Source organism: Tursiops truncatus, chromosome 4, assembly GCF_011762595.2.
Source record: "Tursiops truncatus isolate mTurTru1 chromosome 4, mTurTru1.mat.Y, whole genome shotgun sequence".
In the NCBI taxonomy this organism is placed as follows: Eukaryota; Metazoa; Chordata; class Mammalia; order Artiodactyla; family Delphinidae; genus Tursiops; species Tursiops truncatus.
The window spans coordinates 2,620,431-2,638,810 of NC_047037.1; the positions used below are offsets into that span (position 1 = coordinate 2,620,431).

An 18,380-nucleotide genomic window follows, 5' to 3' on the forward strand; every position below is an offset into this window, starting at 1 on the left:
TGCTTTTCTCGTAGCCTGAACCCTTGGCGTTCAGGACTGGGGGTGGGGGTGGGGGGATTTTAGAAGCTCATATTTGACCGGGGCAGGACTTTCCAAGAGTATAAATTATTTTTGTCTTCCGGGTTTTATTTGTCCATGTCCAGGCCAAAGACAAATGAACAGGGCGGCCCTCCTGGAACCTGCGGAGGGTCCCCACCCTGCGCCCGTCTCCCAGGATGTGCCGGGCGGTGTGGAGGGGGTGTTTCCTTCAGGCGCAAGCCGGGTATTTTTTGCAAACTTTATTCCCGGGGGTGGCGATGATGGGGAACGCCAGACGCCCGGCGGGAGCGAGGCCCCGGGAGGAGCCAGATCGCCGTGTCGGCCCGACACGCGCCACAAGTGGTTCGCAGAAGGAGGGAGGAGCGCGGCGGCCCGGGCCAAGAGGAGCCCGTGCTTCTGGAAGTCACCCTTCCTCGGCCCCGTGTCCCTCGTCCCCCCGTCCCTTCCTCTTTGCCGACGAGAGGAATGACGCCCAAGCCCGAACCGCCGTGCGCACGCAACCTGGTGGGTGGACGCGCGCCACCAACACCGCCGCGACATCGCCACCCGGGGAGGACTCCCAGGGTGGAGGGCACGGCCGGGACGGGGACGAGGGGGAGCCCGCACCTGGGGCGGCAGGTGCGGAGGCGGCGAGCCGGGCGGCGCGTGAGGGGCGCGCTGGGCAGGGGTCGCGGGCCGGGGAGCGGCGGACGCGTCCGAGCTCCGGGCCGGGGCCGGGCGGTAGTGTCGGGGGCTGGCGGGCGGGCGGCCGGGCCGGCGGGGGACGACGGCGGCGGGGCGCGCGGCCGGGAAGCCATTTCCTCGCGGCGCCCCTGGGGGAGCCCGAATGGCCTGCTCCCGGCCGCCACCGCCGCCGCGCGAGTCGGACCGCCGGGCGGGCCGGATGCAAAACCAGGTCACCGGTTGGCAGACGCGGCGCGGAGGGGCGCCGGGGCCGGAGGAGGGCAGCGGCCGGGAGCCGGCCGGGCGCGCGGGCCCGAGAGGCGGGGACTCGGCGGCCGGGCCGCGCTCGCTTCCTGCGCCTATAAAAGTGGAGCGGCCCGGGCGGGCGGTGCGGCCCCGGCTGCGGCCGCCCCTCTGCGCCCGGGGAGTTGACATTCTGCAGGACTCGCGCGACGTCCCGTCGCCGGCGCTCCCCGGGACCCCGCCGCCGGGAGGAGGGGGCGGAGGAGGGTGGAGACTGCGGGGCTTGGCCAAGGAAGGCGCACATCCTCAGGCGGGCGGCCGTGACGCGGCGGGGATTAACTTTGCATGAATAATGTGAGTGCGCTGGGGAAGGAGACCTTCTGCTCCCGGGCTCGGGCAGCGCCCGCAGGCGGCCTTCCCCGGGCAGGGGCGCCCGACCCGGCAGGCTGGAGGACACCGGTAATTTGGCCGGAGGACGGCGCGGAGGCGGGGGTGCGGGGGAGGGGGCGACGGTCCCCGCCGTCCGGGGGGTGGGCAGGAGGGCGACGGGGGTGTCGCGGGAACCACACGGGGTGCGAGCGGCGACGCCGGGCGCGCACGCGCGCGCGGGCGGGCGTGGGTGGGGTGTCAGCCGCCCTGGTACCCGCCTCCGGGGGTTCGCGCCCCGCCTGGGGGTAGGAGGTGCCCTCTCCGCCCGGGCACCGCTCGGGGAGCCGCGGCGTGGGCAGCGGCGGAGCGGGGCGGCTGGGGCGGCGGTGTTCCTCAAACCCCGAGCCCGGCTGTTGACAGCCTCCTTGTGACATGGAGTTTGGCATCCTCAGCGCCGAACCGAGTGGAAGTTTCCATGATGAGGAAGTTCTGTGACACGAGGGTTCGGAAAAGGTTGGCAGACACCGGGGCTGGTGGTGGGGCGGGGGTGTGTGTGTGGAGGCGGTTTAAAGGGACTGTGGGTCCCCCATCGCCCCTGTTCTCCTGCCCCGGAACTCCGGGCTTTGAGAGGGGACCGATTCTGCGGGTGGCGTGCCCTGGTACCCGTGCCTGGCGACTTGGCTTCTCCCCACCTCCCCGGGGAATGGGGGGCGACGTCGCTCGCCTCCCGGTTCGCGCTTCTTGCTTCGCTTCTCTTGACGCAGCATCTTCCCCTGGGGCCCCTCGAGTCGGTTCCAGTCCCCGAGTTGTGCCAGCTGCAAGGTCGCCACCCCACCCCGGGCACCCCTCGGAGAAGGACTCATTGGGGGAGTTTTTACTCCAGGTGGATTTGGCCCTTCTCGGCTGCAGTTGTCATTTGTATTTGCCGGCGACCATTGTAGGCTCAGTATTAGTGCTAATTCTTAAGCCTTCTGATTTGTTTTAATGGGGGCGGGGTGAGTGTTTTGTTTACGGAAGGCTCAGTGTATAATTTTTCCCCAAATGGGAAATTTTACAGGAAGGGTCTAGAAGCATAACAGTTAGTGAAGTGAGTGAAAGAGAGACAAGAGTTTACCTGGGCAGAAAAGCGCAGACTCTACGTCGGCCCCGCTCCGCACACGTTGAGAATTTGTGAAGATTCAAACGCTAAGCCTCATCAGTAAATAAATGAAACAGAGTCTTCCCTTTAGCATGTTATTGTTCTTAGGTGCCAGTGAGAGTCAGCTTTAAAGACCCGTTTTGAAGTTCAAAAAATTAAGCATTCCTTGGACAGCGTATTAATACCAGAGCACAGCAGTTTCTGATAGTGATACATGTATTGGGTGATGCAGACCTGCTGGACAATAGCTTTGCCTTCTTTTAGTTTCGTCTGCGTATTTACATTTCAATAATATATAGCATGCTGTGCATTGCAAGGTAATACAAATTGCGTTTTAGTCAAAATATTCCATGATTCAATCTGAATATTCACGGTGAGGGATCTGCTCCCTAATTGATTTCTGCTTACCTCTTTTATTATGAAACAAGTCAGGGACTAGGAAACATGAAAGAAGAAGGTGTTTTGATGAAAGTTATTTTGAGCAGTGGACGTTTTCAGGAGTTTTCATGCCAGTTGGCTAAGCGTTTTAATTGACTCCAACAGAAATTCAATACTAAGCGATTTGTTTGGGCTGGGATATGGGATATGGGAAGGTATTGGTGAACAATCACTTATTATTTGTGCACGTTGAAAAGATACTATCAGAATCTTATTTTTAGTGAATTTCAAAGTTTTATTATGTATTGGAAGTGGTATCATCTGCTAGTAAATATGATTTGCTTCTCTTTTCCAACAAGTGAAATAAGTGATACTGAATTTAGCCCTAGACTTTTTTTTTTAAATGAAGCAATTCCTGTTGGCATTACAAGGCAAAGGCATAATTTTATTGACATTGGAACATTATAAAGTAACTGACCTTTAAAAGAGGAATAAACATTCCATTTTCCCTCCTTTTAGATTCTTTGTAGTAAATCCTACCACAGAGATGAATTAAGGCAACTTCCTTTTCATTTAGCATCTTTGGGGAAAGGAGATTTCTTAAAATTTCCTTAAGAGCAGAGAAAGTTGTGGATCCTTTTCCTTTCCTGGGCTTTTTGCAGTCGTTTGAAGCACAGGGTGTGTGGACCCACAAATGGGATTGCACCTTTCTTTTTTTAGTAAGCTCATCTTTTTGATGGAAATCAGAGTAAAGGTGATTGGTTTCTTCAGCTCCTTTTTGTCATTTTATTGTAAGATTATGTGTTACTTCTTTAAAAAGCCCTCCCCTGACCATTGGAGCAGAGGCAGCCTCCCATTCCTTCTCAAAGCCATGGCATTGTTTTTTGCTTCCTTTTTTTTTTTTTTTTCCCTTCCTTGGTCTTATTTTCCATCTGAGTTGTTCATTTCAGTTGCTACTTGTTGAGTACCTGTCTAGACTATAGAGTCCTTGAGAAAAAGAATCTTGACTGTCTTGTTCACTCGTGATTCTCTGGCATCTTGAACAGTGCTTGGCACACAGTAGGTGCTGGATCAATCTTTGTCGAATAAATAAATGGTTGTGCCCAAACACTGTGTTCCAAAAAATACCTGACTAAGCATCTAACTGGGTACCAATTGGATGCGCCAAGATCTGTGCCTGTGTATGTGTGTGTGTGCCATGTATATATGGTTCGATTTTTATCTCTCTCTTTTTTTGGATACGAAAGCTAGCCCTGCTCTATGTAGTGACAACGCAGAGAGTTATTTCTGTGAGTTCTTCCTGGGGGCGTTTGCCTTGAGTACATGGAAATCCTCAGCAGCAGTTTGTCTTACATGGTACCTTGATTCCCTGAAGACACTGACCTTCAGCTCCCTGGGTTCCAGCAGAATCTTTATGAGTTCCAGAGGCATTGTCAGTGCGGAGAGTGAAATTCCAGGGAACAGACATCGCTGGGTGATAGCGATGCCTTCTCACTCAGCAGGTTCTGGTGGTGCCTTTGGCCTTGGCAGCCCTAAGGGGACCAAGGGCATGTCGTGGTATAGCTGGTCTACAGAAGTAGATGTTGGGGAGGGCGTGAACGGGACTGTCAGGAACCAGCACAAGATAGAAATATCCCTTGGTAGTAGATTAGGAAGCAACCTAGTGGTTACCCTATGGGTAAGTTACGTCAGTCAACCTCTCCCCTTTTCCGTTTTCTGCACTTCATGAACAGATTCTGAACCTGATGATGGTGGAAATATTTCACTATCTGAGTTTCCAAGTGACCGAGGTATGACACACAAGGGGTCATCTTCAAATGAGCTATTCATGGAAACTCTTGTGACAACTGAAACTAAAAGGAAATTACAGTTGATGGTTCTGGTCATTTGTTTTTGTTTGTAGAGTATTGGCTTCCAGAAATGTGTCTCAGTAAATGCATAGTAAAAATCCCGCAAAGTGACGAGACTGGTAAAAATGGCAAAGGAGGAGAGATCAAAATCTTGTAGAGGAGTACAGATAATCAAACTGAAATCGTAAGTGCTTATTGCTTTTCAGTATTTAATTTCGCTCTGAGCTTCTCAGTAGCCAAGTTAACAGAAGCAAATGCAGAGTGGAAGCATTGATGTGGCAGGTAGGCCTTGAAGCTGTAAGGATAGATCAGATAACATTTGTAGAGTGCTTACCATGGTACATGGCAACTAGTATCTGCTCCTATGAAATGTCAGATCATATAATGGCCAATACTTGAACTTCATTTCTACGGAAAATGAAGTAAAATTCTTTATATGGTCAAGTCTTTTACCAACCCTCGAGGGAAAAAATGCAGAAGGCGTAATAATGGAAAGTCACCCAGTGGGACTTTATCTTTGGGGGTCTGAGGTCCCATTGCCCCGCAGAGGAGATTCGGGACGCCGTCCCCTGTGCAGAAGTAGAGCTCAGAAAACCTAGAGGAATGAATGGTTAGCATGTTCTTCAGGCTGACTTCCTCAAATACCCAGTATCTCCGCCAAGCTTTTAAACTGGAACAGTCTGGGGGACGGGACAGCCAGGTACTTGGAAATGACCCTATGGCCATAAACCTCTCTCAACGGGTGGCCTCCATACTTTGTGCTTTAGCCTGTACAGTTATCGCCCTGCAGGGCGGTGTGTTTGTTTTTGTTTCATTTCTGTCTTCCCCTCTGAACTGTGCTGATGGGCTATGGGTTTACTCATCCTTGACTTATAGCACCTAGCAAAGGCTTTGACACATGGGCACAAGGGAGAAGCTCGTTGGAAGAATGAATGAGAGGGGGAGAAGGGGAGACGCTTCTCTCTCTTTTCTGATAGTGTATCAGGTGTCATCTTCTGTCTTAGTTTTGCCCGTTGTGAATGTTTGCTGCCTGGGTTACATTGTATGTCCATATCACAGCAGGGTAGTTTGCTAGAAGGGCTTGTTCTAGTGTCTGAGCTGGTTGAGCAATAGATGGCAGGTGAACTCCTTGCTTTATTTAAAGTGATTTTCATTACTTGATTTGATTCCTCATTCAGTCTACAAAAATGTGTGTACCTCGTATGTGTCTGGGCCTGTTTTTGCAGCTCAGTGTGTAGCCTAGTGAGCTATGAGACAGTATGCATATGTTAATGCAAAGGGATTCTGAAGTGGTCTCCACTGGGATGGAATGGATATGCCTATCGGGGTCCCTCGTATGGCCCCCTAGGTGACATAAAGTTCTTTTAATCTGAGGATGTGATGGTTTTGTGGGTTGTGTCGCCCATGTGTATTAGCGTAAATTGCAGTGCGATTCACCCGGGACTGTCTTGGGATTCATGCGGTGTGGGGTTGAATACATTTAGGCTGGTGAGTCTTCTGATTCAGGGTGTTCGCTCTCCACCTTAAGTTCCCAAAGTGTTCGTCAATTACAGCATTTAAGCAAATGGGGGAGGGGAGGCTATCCAGATCACTGAGTCACAGATAACCTATTTCTCTATCCTCCTCTCGGGAATCGGGCCAGCTGACAGTGAGAATCGTGATCTACATTTAATGCTAATGTTGCCTGTCCATACTGTCCTAATTTCCAGGGACTTTGGATCTTTATGTACTGGCAGCTCTTCCTGTGCAGTACTATTTTTACTGAGTAAGAAACTGAGCTCTGCTGTGAACTTAAGTATCTTTTTCCAAATGGCAAGTCAGGAGAGCCTGGAATTTGGACCCAGGAACCTTGACTCTGTCCCAGGAAGCATATTGTAGCCTTTTCATCATGATAGACACTCTAACATATACGTATACATATACACATAATATACATATACGTATGTATACGTGTATACAACACATACAATAATATGTATATCATGATATGCAACGTGTCTATAACAGTATAGTAATAACGTATAATAACATATGCATACATGTGTGTGCCTGTGCGTATGTGTGTGTGCGTGCTGAGAGTGGACTGTGGATGGGGCACATATAACAATTAGAAAAGGACTGATCTGAACTAATTACTCATTCAACTTCCTCTTTCTAATAAAAGAGATCTTAAGGATTATGCCTTCTCTTCTGGGATCAAGAACGTAGGGGTTTATTCAAAAAGTCATGAGTGATAACCTGATGAAAGCAAAAGCTTGGACAAAGGAATGTTAATTGACAGCGGGTATGTCTTCTTCATCTGGGAAGTACACTTGTGTGATTCCTCTGGAGACCCAGGAGTGTTCATGATGAAGAGAGTGGAGAAGACAGTCCTGGTTTTGGTGGCAGACTGTATGATTGTGGCATCCAGGGCCCACTGAATATTCTGACTCTTGTGACTTGTGTTGTTCCATGGTTCTCAAGATGGTTCAGATATACTTTCCCCTCTTTTGTTTCTCTTAAGGCTCTGTTTTCCCCAGATTTCAGCCACGGTTGTACAGAACAGGTGCTCAAAAAAATCATGATTGATATTAGCAGTCATGACATTCCTGGGTTCGGGTTAGCTTTTTCGTGTTGCTCTTCCATATGCGGCAATGTCTCACCACTTGCATGTCCATACATGCAGAGTCTGCCTCTGTGACAAGTGCGTGTCATGTTCTCACATACAGTGAAAAAGGCACTGCTCGTCTCTGGCGTCAGCTGTGGTTCCCATGGCAAGAAATGCCACAGTTATGCTGATGTCCCCAGCTACACATCCTGTCATCACTTTTAGGCCTTCTCCCTACTCCTAAATGTTTCGGCAGATCTTCGTCAGATTTAACTTTTTATTTGTTACTCTATGGGAAATCCCGAGTTTAACAACTTAACGCAAGCATTCTCAGAGTCTACATTTATGCTTGTGTGCATGTGAATCTCCAAGAGGGAGAGCAGGTACCAAAACTTACTGGGTCAGCATATTCTTTGTGTGTGTGTGTGTGTGTGTGTGTGAGAAACCACAAACGACTAAAGTTCAACGCAGAAGGTTGTGAGGAATAGTTCATAGTACTGCACTTAAAAAATTGAGTACAATTTGTTTTAACTAGCCCCACAGCTGAAGCTTTGTGCTCTTCTGTAGAAAATCTATCAGTTTGTATTCAGCACTGATTAATGCCGCCATTGTTGAAGTGTTTGTGATTATGTAAAAATTAGGCTAACTGGCCGTTACTTCAAAAATATTATAATCATAAAATATATCTTTCCTTGACTTCATTTCTGGTATTTAGGTACATTAATTTCCGTAAGACAGAGAATGGGTTATTTCTGCCATATATGTTTTTGTTTACTTTTTTGAATTTCACGTAAGCTTCATTGTAATTTCTACCCCAAGCATCTGGAAATCTAGAATAATGTATTTATATTGGAATTGTAGTTACAACAGGGGGAAGCATAAGGTTGTATATTCTTGTATTATTTGTCTTTTATATAAGAAATAGAAACCAGGGGAACCTTATACAGGAAATCTTTTTTAAAACAATTTAAGTTATGGCCTATGTGGATGATGAACATGTCAATTTATCCTGTAGTGTAGTAGTTGTAAGGGACTCTTGAAAAAATATAATGCTAGGCATTTGGCTTATTAATTTAATCTCACACTATAGATTCGTAAATGTGACGTATTGCTAAGGTGAAGGCATCCTCTGGAATGTACTCTGCATGCATTCATTTGCTGTTAATTAAGAAGCTGTGTTCAGATTTATCTTTATTGAAGTTGTCATGAAAACCAAGGCGTAAAATAAGGAAACTTGCTTCTTTTCTCCTGGAATCTGTCCATCCCTCCACCCATTCAACCATCCATCCCTCCATCCCTCCACCCATTCATCCATCCATTCCTGCATCCATCCCTCCACCCATCCATCCATCATATATGCACTGGGCATCTACTGGGTACCAGCCTCTATAGTAGGTTCCAAGACACCATGGTGAACATTTAAAAATCCTTGCTGTAGAGATACTCAGAGTCTCCTGGGTCAATCAACAGGAGTTAATTTAGTGTAGACCAGTGTTTTTCAGCCTCTGAACTATTGACATTTGGGGCCGAATAATTCTTTCCTTTGAGGAGCTGCACTCATTACTGTAGGATGTTTAGCAGTATCACTGACCTCTACCCACTAGATCCCAGTAGCTCCCCCGAAACGCCAGTTGCAGCAAGGAAAAATGTCTCCAGATATTGCCAGATGTCTCATGGGCAGGAAAGTCACCCCCACTGACAACCACTGGTGTCGAGTTAAGAGCCAGAGCTGCAGAGTGGGGATGTGTGGATTCATGTCTTGGCTTCCCCTGGCTTCATTACACTTGCTTGGTTTCCTCATCTATAACATGTGAAGATTAAATGAAATAGTGTAGCACTTGACCTGCAATTCAGTGTTCCTAAATATTAGCTCTTCCTAGTGGTGGTAGAATTAAGGCTTCAACTGTTACGATCAACTACAATATTGATAAGCTCTGTGATGGAGTAAGTACAGTGTACAGTGGGGACCCATAGTCCGGAGTGGGGAGAGTTCTAGGCAGTAAGAACACCATATACAAGTGCATGAAATGGAATAAAAGTATGAAGCATTTGGGAAATTGCAAGGAGCTTAGTCTGACGTGCACAGGGCAAAAAATGAAGCCGTAGGAGCAGGTAGAAGCCACATGATGAAGACTTTCCAGACCAAATAAGGAAGATGGACTTTATCTTGACAGCATGGAGAGACGAAGGAATGGTCAGCACATCAGATTTTTATTTTAGAAGGGCTCTTGGGGATAGGTCTTGAGTGGGACAGAGACTGGAAATGGTGAACCCAGTTAGAAGTTCTAGAATAATACACTGAGAGAGGATGGCTGCTAGAACAGAGGCAGTTATATGTTGCTGTGAAGTCTTTGGGAACAGATTTCCTTTTCTCTAAGATGTGGCAAATTTTTAACATTTAATTCCAATAAGGCATATTTTTAGCAAGCTGGCTCTACATTTGGGGGAATTTCAAGTTTAATTTGAAAGCAGATTACATGATAGGTTCTCTTTAAAGTGTTTTCAAATGAAGCTTAATTTAAAAACTATCTCACAGCCTATTTGTCGCTGTTATTACTCAAGGATTTCTCTGCTCTTAAGTGCTGATTTTTCTACCTGATAGGGATTTTATTTCTTTAATGATCGAAATTAGAGATGGGTGGAGAGTATGAATCCATGAATGAATGAATGATAGTGACCTTATAGAAATACCACCTAATTTAGAATGAGAATATTTTGGACAAGTCTCTTCACTTATCTGAGCTTTCATTTCCTTAGTCATGAAATGGTAAGAGTAGATAAATTAGGTAATTTCAAAGTTATCCTTAGTCCGGGCATCATCAGGATTAACTTCTTCATATTGCAAATTTTAGTTTTTAAAAATATTGCAAAATATTTTACAAAAGTAGACTTAGCGTCAGAGACAGCCCTACCTGGGGTAATATAAAGTCAACAATGATTTCTTTTCCTTTTACATTCCCTTAGCGTGATGACTTCTTATCATTGTTTGGTCTTATTTCTTAGTAATCCCAAACAGATTTTCTACAAATATTTTCTATAATAGGCCATATAATAAATATTTTCAGCTTTTCAGGACTACTCAGCTCTGCCCTGTAATGCAAAACCAGCCATAGATAACATGTAAGCAGTCATGGCTCTGTACCAATAAAACTTTATTTACAAAAACAGAAGGTGGGTTGTAATTTGCTAACACCTACTAGCTGAGCAGAGTCCAACAGAAATATAATGTGAGCCACATAGGTAGTTTAAAATTTTCTAGTAGCCATGTTACAAATGAGTAAAAAGCAACCAGTGAGTTTGACCTCAATAGTATATTTGATTTCATCCAAAAATTATTAACATATAATCAATACGAAATACCAATGAGATATTTTGCTTTTTGTATTAAACCCTTAATATCTGGTGTATATTTTACATTTGTAGCACATCTCAATCTTGACCTAGCCACATTTCAAATGCTCAATGGCCATTAGTGGCTAGTAGCTGCTAGAACTGGGCAGGACAACTTTAGCCTTAAAAATCTATCGTTCTAGGGCTTCCCTGGTGGCACAGTGGTTAAGAGTCCGCCTGCCGATGTAGGGGACATGGGTTCGTGCCCTGGTCCGGGAGGATCCCGCATGCCGCGGAGCGGCTGGGCCCGTGAGCCATGGCCGCTGAGCCTGCGCGTCCGGAGCCTGTGCTCCGCAACGGGAGAGGCCACAGCAGTGAGAGGCCCGCGTACCGCAAAAAAAAAAAAAAAAAAAAAAAAAAAAAAATCCATCGTCCTATCAAATTCCATGCAAAAATAAATTGTATACATTATTTCAAGTGATTGAGACACTTAAGTTTTTCTTGCCACGTATATTGGTTAGGAAAACACCATCTACACTTTGAAATAAAATTGAAAATGCATGGGAGCTAAAGAAGGTAGAAGTTTATCTTTCACCCATGTGAAGTTGAAAATTGCGGTTCCTGATTAGCCTGGGGACTCTGCTCTATGGCGATTCTGAGGAATCCTGATTCCTTTGGTCTTGGGCTCCTCCATCTCCAGCTCAAGGCTTCCAAGGCCATGTCTTCACTGCATCAGACCCCTGAGAAGGCAAGAGAGTGCAGAAACACACCAGCCTCCTAACTGCCTCCGCTTGGAAGTGACCCAGAATCATTTTGCTCTGATTCCACTGGTGAGAACAATGCCGTGCCCACCTCCCGCTGAAGAAAGCAGGATGAGAGATACAGCCCCTGTCTCACAGCTGCTTTTCTGCGATGCCTCTGTGCTGTAGAAGGGGAAGGGGAGCCGGAACATTTGGTGGCCAGTGAACTGTCTTTGCCACCCTGTGTAATTCTGTTTTTCAGTTCTTCTGAGGCTCTCCTCACAGCACTGTCTTCGTACTTCTGGAGGCACTGGCAAGTGATGGAAACATCCCGATAGCAATGACATAACCCAGTTCTGGGTTTTGGTGCAGTACCACCCTCCTAGCTGACCCAGTTCTGTTTCCTCACTTTCTGCTCACTTTTACGAGATGGGTCATCATTCATCTGGCTACACCCGGCTTTCCCTTTTAGTCTTTGATCATCATTTTGATTTTCTTGAGAGATCTCTGTGGGTCATAACATGTACATAGTGTTGGGAGTTTACTGATCAATCCTGGTATAATTGGCACATTATGAATGTGCTGATTTTTTTAAAGGAAACTAAAATTTAAAGTAGAGCTATCAGGAAGCAGAGGGCAGAGCCGATTCTTGGTGTGTTGACAGAGGAATTGAAGTCCTTTTCCTGGAATCATTCTGCAGAGCTTTAGACAGTTTAAATAAATGGCTTATTACATAATGTCTTGACTAAAAATAGCAATTTGCCTAGTATTTATTCTACTTATCATTCCTTACTACAATGGGGAACGCTCTTTTTAGTCAAAAAGGATATTTGCTTGTTTTCTTCCCAAATTGTAAATGTGCTTGATCAGATATTCATCCAGTTCTACAGAAGTGCCTCTGGCGAAGGAAATGTTAGAGGGGCATGAATAATAAAAGTGAGGTAAAGGAAAAGAACAAAGAAGCTCTTTCCTTCGAACGTTGTGAAAACGTACTTAATTATTATTAAAATGTCTTAATCTGAGAGTAAAGAAACACTTGCCAAGTGCACATGTGTTTTAGATTATGAAGAAATAAGACCAAGTGATCAGAAGTATCATGTTAAGGACCTGTAAAAGGAAAAGAAAGAACTGTTTGCCTTTATATTACCCGAGGTAGGGCTGTCTTTGACTTCAAGTCTATTTTTGTAAAATATTTTGCAATATTTTTGAAAATCAAAATTTGCAATATGAAGAAGTTAATCCTGATAAAGTACCTCTCAGGTACAGAATCCAGCTAATTCTTTTTTTTTTTTATTGTAGTTGATTTGCAATGTTGTTTTCATTACTGCTGTCCAGCAATGTGATCCAGTTATACATATATATATATATATATATATATATATATATATATATACACACACACACATTCTTTTTCATATTCTTTTCCATTATGGTTTATCACAGGATATTGAATATAGTTCCCTGTGCTATACAGTAGGGCCTTGTTGTTTATCCATCCTATACATAATAGTTTGCATCTGCTAATCCCAGCCTCCTACTCCATCCCTCCCCCAACCCCCTCCCGCTTGGCAACCACCAGTCTGTTCTCTATGTCTGTGAGTCTGTTTCTCTTTTGTAGATGGGTTCATTTGTGTCATATTTTAGATTCCACATGTAAGCGATATCATATTTGTCTTTCTCTTTCTGACTTACTTCACTTAGTATGATCATCTCTAGTTGCATCCATGTTGCTGCAGATGGCATTATTTTGTTCTTTTTTATGGCTGAGTAGTATTCCATCGTATGTATGCACCACATCTTCTTTATCCGTTCTTCTGTCGATGGACGCTTAGGTTGCTTCCATGTCCTGGCTACTGTGAATAGTGCTGCTGTGAACATTGGGATGCGTGTATCTTTTTGAATCCAGCTAATTCTTGATATTCCATAATAAAGAAGGAATCATTTTCTCAGTAATCCCCAACTTGTTCCTGGCTCATCACTGGGTTCCTTGGGGCTCAGAGTAACCTGCAGTGTGGGCACCAGTCATGTCCTATTTTAAAGTCCTGTCACAGAGCAGGGAGGAGAGACACCCTCCCCGCTTCCCTTAGAGGCCAAGTGTGTTGTGGGGAGGGTGGAAGCTGAGGGTCCTGGGTCCTGGACTGGTTGAGAGCTGGGGCACTGGAGAGAGATCAGGAGTTACGGGTGGGTGGCGGACGTCCCTACAGGTGCTGAGTTGGCTTTGTCCCCTTCTAGCTCGTGGTCTCTCTGGCAAGTGAGTTAACCACCTTGAACTTCAGTCACCTCACCTATGCAGTGAAATAATATTGGTACTTACTTGACGGCATCATAGAGGAGATTGAGTGGAATCGAGTTTATGGACTGCTGAGCCCATCCATAGTGCCTGGGGAGTGCCCAGTACATGGGAAACAATTTTATCATTATCTTATTATTACAAAAATTGTAAAAGTGATGGTATTCAGTCAGCCTTCACCCTGGAAGTACGGCGCTTGATTGTCCAAAAGGCAGGAGATCAAAGAGAGAGACCCAAAAGTCAACCTGCAAGTTTCCTTGATCATTTTGTATCATTCGTTATTCTTTTTTTCAGTTTTAAATTGTTAGGGTGTGTTTACTGGTAACAATCTCCTTTTTATAGATGTCCTGGCATTTTTCATCCTCAAGAGATATGTTCCATGGTCCATCGTTGAACTTAGGGAACCCTCAGGGTCTGTGGAAAATAAGAATAATAGACGTAAATAGTTTATCTGTACCATTTTTAAAGATTCCACATATAAGCGATATCATATGAACCTATTTACAAAACAGAAAGAGTCTCAGATGTAGAAAAGAAAGTTATGGTTACCAAAGAAGAAACATGGTGGGGAGGGATAAATTAGGAGCTTGGAATTAACATACACACACTACTATGTATAAGATAGATAATCAACAAGGACCTGCTGTAGAGCACGGGGAACTCTACTTAATACTCTGTAATGACCTACATGGGAAGAGAATCTAGAAAAGAGTGGATATGTGTATATGTATAACTGATTCACTTTGCTGTACACCTGAAACTAACACAACATTGTAAATCAACTCCACTCCAATTAAAATTTTTAAAAAATAAAGAAGAATAAATGTTTGGTCACCTGCCCAGGACTGCAGCCACTTGAACGCAGAGTTGGCTCTCCCACTTGGATTGAATGTCGTGCTGAAGCTGACCACCTTCCTGCCTTTTTTCATAACATCTACTCCTGTCTCTTGCTCTGATGCTGTTCTACTGTCCACAAGCAAACTTCTGTCCCTGACGGTTTCATACCTATTTTTTCCTGCTTCTGTTTCAGCACAGCATCCTAATATCCTTCATTCAGGGAGCTCCCCCAGTCCTGCCATGATTCATTAGGATTGAGATCCGAAGTACCTCCGCTTCTGCCCTGCTGCAGCGTGCCCCTTTCATGACAGTTTCCCTCACCCCTTTGTCCAAAGGTAATATTACATGTTTAGTCACTTACTATACGCATTTCTTCACTGCCCAGTGTCCAAACCTCATATTGGTCAGTGAGATGGATATTTCTCTGCTGGATTTGAAGTTCCAAGAGGGCAGGGGCTGTGTGTTGAACAAGTTTAGTGGAGTCTAGAAGGCAGGCCCAGTACGTAGGTGCTGAGTAATGCTTTCCTGCTGTTTTGACTAACCACATGCAGGCTGTTTTCGTATAATTAGGATGAATCTAATTTTAAAATGAACAACCGTGTGTCCTCAGATGAACCAGAATATACACTTACAAGGCGCTGCTGTCCTGCATTATAAATAAGGGAATAGGTTGTCCGGCAGAAAAGCTCTGCTGTTCTTTTCCCTTAAAAAAAACAAAAAAAAAAAAACCCAAAAAAACTCTCCACACATCAGAGCTGAGATAGAAGATCTTCCCATCCCCTCACCTAAGTTGGCAAGGAATCGGGGCCCCAAAGTGGATGTTCTTGGCAAAGATGAAACCCAGCGAACATCCACAAGTTAAGAAGAGAGGCTTCTGAGGATTTGTAAAGAAACGTCCTTAAGAATGGCTTACGGTGACTAGACCCTAAGGGGGGCGCCTAAATCCCATCCTGGGTGACAGCGGGACTTCCTCAGGCGATGGCTTCAGGTTTCTGCAGGGCCGTGTTCTGAGGCCCTTGGAAAGTGTCAGCTGCATCGCTGTTTACAGACCTGTTGCTGGTGTGGGGAGCCCCTTGCACTCATTGCCGCCGTGGCATCCCTCAAGCTCCGAGCATTTTCTTGAGATTTTTAACATCTCAGAATTCCCACTGCAGGGAAGATGAGTGATTTAACATCGCCCTGAGGGGGTTTATAGTTCACTTCTCTTCTTTGTCTAGCAAGGTTTTGAAATAGCTGCTTCATTTTGCTATTCTGTGGTTTTCAATCCCCACTGGTAATTCATTAAAGTTCATTTGAACCACGGCTGCCGTTGTTTTCATCTTTGGCTCTTCCTGGCACCAGAGTAAGACCCCTTTCTCGGAGTCAAGTGTTACTTATTTGAGTTCTTGCAGAATTTTGACTTCATAGGGATTGTGCTTGCATTCCCTGCCAGCCTTGAGCAAAAGTTGTGGCTTTGCCTGTGCCCTCGATGGGAGAGAGAGGAATGTGCCTGGAGTTGGGTTTCAGATGGTCTGAAAGAAGTCGGTCTAGAGCCTGTGGCTCAGAGGATCCCAATGATTCTGTGCTTAGGACTTGGGGATGGGAAGACCGGCCCCTCTGCTAGAGGGCTACTGTGGACCCAGAGAGTTCTCACATCCGAGGAACCTGGGGCTCAAGTGGCCGCCAGCCTAGTCTCTCTTCAGAAGACTTGCCATTAGAGTTTGGGTTCCCCAGAAGCAGACCCTGAGATGAGAATTGAAGTGCAAGTCGTTTTAGGGGGAAGGTAAAGAAAACACCCATAGGAGAGTGGGGAAGGGGGCCAGAATGGGGATAGCAGTCAATAAGGAGGCATTATTAAACCGGTTACCACTGTGGGCACACCGGGGAGCCCTAGGAGACGGCGTGGATCATGTCTCACAGTTACCCACCCAAGAGGCAAGGGAGTACCTACTTCTTCACCAAACCTGTCAGGCATCCGTTGGGGACTGCCTACAGAGGCGACTGATTTCCCGGCATTTCAGGACTGCCACTTGGGCAGCCAACAGCACACCTTGAGGCAAAGCAATGCAGTTTTTGGCAGCTGGAAGACAAGCTCATGGGCATTGAAGTGGAGCCCATGAGGAGGGGGGTCAGGGCACCAGCATCGTCTGCTACATGTAAGCCTTCCTTGTCAGTGGCATATATCCCTGGAGGGCAGCCTGTAGTGCTCATTTCCACCCAAGGATCTCTGGCCTCTTTTGGACTTCTGCTTCGTATTCACGAGGCACAGACTGCCTTTAGCTGGAGCAGTGGAGCTGACCCCACAAGCACCTGGCTCAGAGTTGACTAGAGAGGGATCCAGTGGAACAGGAGGCACAGCCAGATCCCCAGCTCTGTTTCCTTACCCTCATCTCTCTCCCACACTGTCTCCCTTCTGTCTAAGACCTCGCTTGTTGCCCAAGATCGCCTAGTGGTCCTGGCGAGCACGTTCTCTTTCCTAATAGCTTCTGCTCTTGCCTCTACCAGGCTTTTTTTTTTTTTTTCCCCTTTTGTACCCCTGGAACATGGTTTCTCGACCTGGGTGCTATTGATATTTGGGGGCACGTAATTCTTGGCTGTGGGGGATGCCATGGGCATTGCAGAATGTTTAGCAGCCTCCCTACCCTCTACCCTCTAGAGGCCATTAGTGTTCCACCCCGGAGTTATGACAGTGAACAGACGGTGATTGCCCGTTGTCCCCTGGGAGGCATAATTGTCCCCATTGAAAACCACTGCCTTAGACCAGTTCCAAGTCCCCCTGCTTCCCTCCCCCAAGCTCCTCGCCAATTACACTTACCCGTCATGGCTGGTGGGGAGAGGCATCCCCAAATCTGCCTCCTCTTCCACCTGCCCTATTCCCACCAGGAATCGGGAGTCAGGAATCAGTGCCCTGGTCTGTGGGTCTGTCTGTCTGTCTGTCTGTCTCTTTTTCCTCCCTTCCCCTCGCTTCTCCCCATCTGCATGGTGAACAGCTGCAATTTGGAAGATGCCACTTTTCCTTTCTTCCTCCCTTTTAAAGCTTCCTGCTCAGTTCAGTGAAGCAAACACTATAATGGGAAAACAGCTAATAACGTGAGATGGCACATTCAAAAAATTTTGTTCGTTCATTTTTTTATCAAACCCGTATCCTGTACCAAATGTGTGCGAGGTCCACGCTCGGGTGCAGTGGTGAGCCCATTCCCTCGTCCCTCCAGACGGGTCCACAAAATGATTACACGAAGGACAGCCTCACCAAAATCAAGACTGTTTTCATTTTATCAATACATGTATATCCCGGATTCCGGTGGCCGGAAGTACAGAAAGCCAGTATCGTACCAGGAACAGTTACAATTACTGTCAGTGTTTCCTCGTGTGGGAATTCTAACTCCACGGCTTAGAATTATGAAATCGTGCTTTGAACTACAGAATTTACCTCTGTCACGTTCAGAAGTATGTTTTGAGCGCGGCCCACCTTGACAAGAGGGTTTCACAGTTTAACCGGTGCCTGAAACAAAGTGTTAATAGATCTTTCACACTCCTGTTTGCCGGCATCATCTCTGCTGTTCCTGCTTTGTTGAGACAAACAAGGTAGTTGTCCACATTTTGGGGTAATCCCGTCCAAAGGTGGCTTCAAGCAATCCCAGAGAGGGTGGCCTTGCCACTGCTTGTTTGGGCTGAGGGTTGGTTATGGAGAAAAGGAAACGGTGCAAATCACAAAGGGGAGGATGTTGAAGGCACAAGGATGCCTCCTTTGCAGTGAGTACCGCCTGTGGGGATGCTGGGGTCGTGCCCCGGTCACGGCTGCACGGCTGTGCGGTGGGAGTGTGTCCCACGCGGCCCTGCTCCTCTGCACCCACACGTCTCAGACTGCTGCCCCCAGGCTGGCTGGTGGTAAAGGCACAGAATCTCCTGCCCCAGCCCTGCCCAGCCAGACTCTGCA

General features: G+C 46.5%; 1 protein-coding gene across 6 annotated transcripts in view; it reads left to right on the forward strand.

Moving 5' to 3' along the window:
- Nucleotides 1–221: 221 nt before the first annotated feature.
- The window catches only part of THRB (thyroid hormone receptor beta), a 393,899-nt gene continuing 375,740 nt past the window's right edge, over nt 222–18,380 (forward strand). Inside the window, exons 1-2 of one of the 6 annotated variants that reach the window (XM_073803650.1) lie at nt 1,350–1,404; nt 1,767–1,827. The gene's annotated coding sequence lies outside the window, so the exon portion shown is untranslated. Of the gene's footprint in view, nt 544–1,264; nt 1,405–1,620; nt 1,828–18,380 lie in introns of those variants that run through there. The other 5 variants (XM_019948600.3, XM_019948604.3, XM_019948599.3 and 2 more) reach the window with 5 other exon arrangements.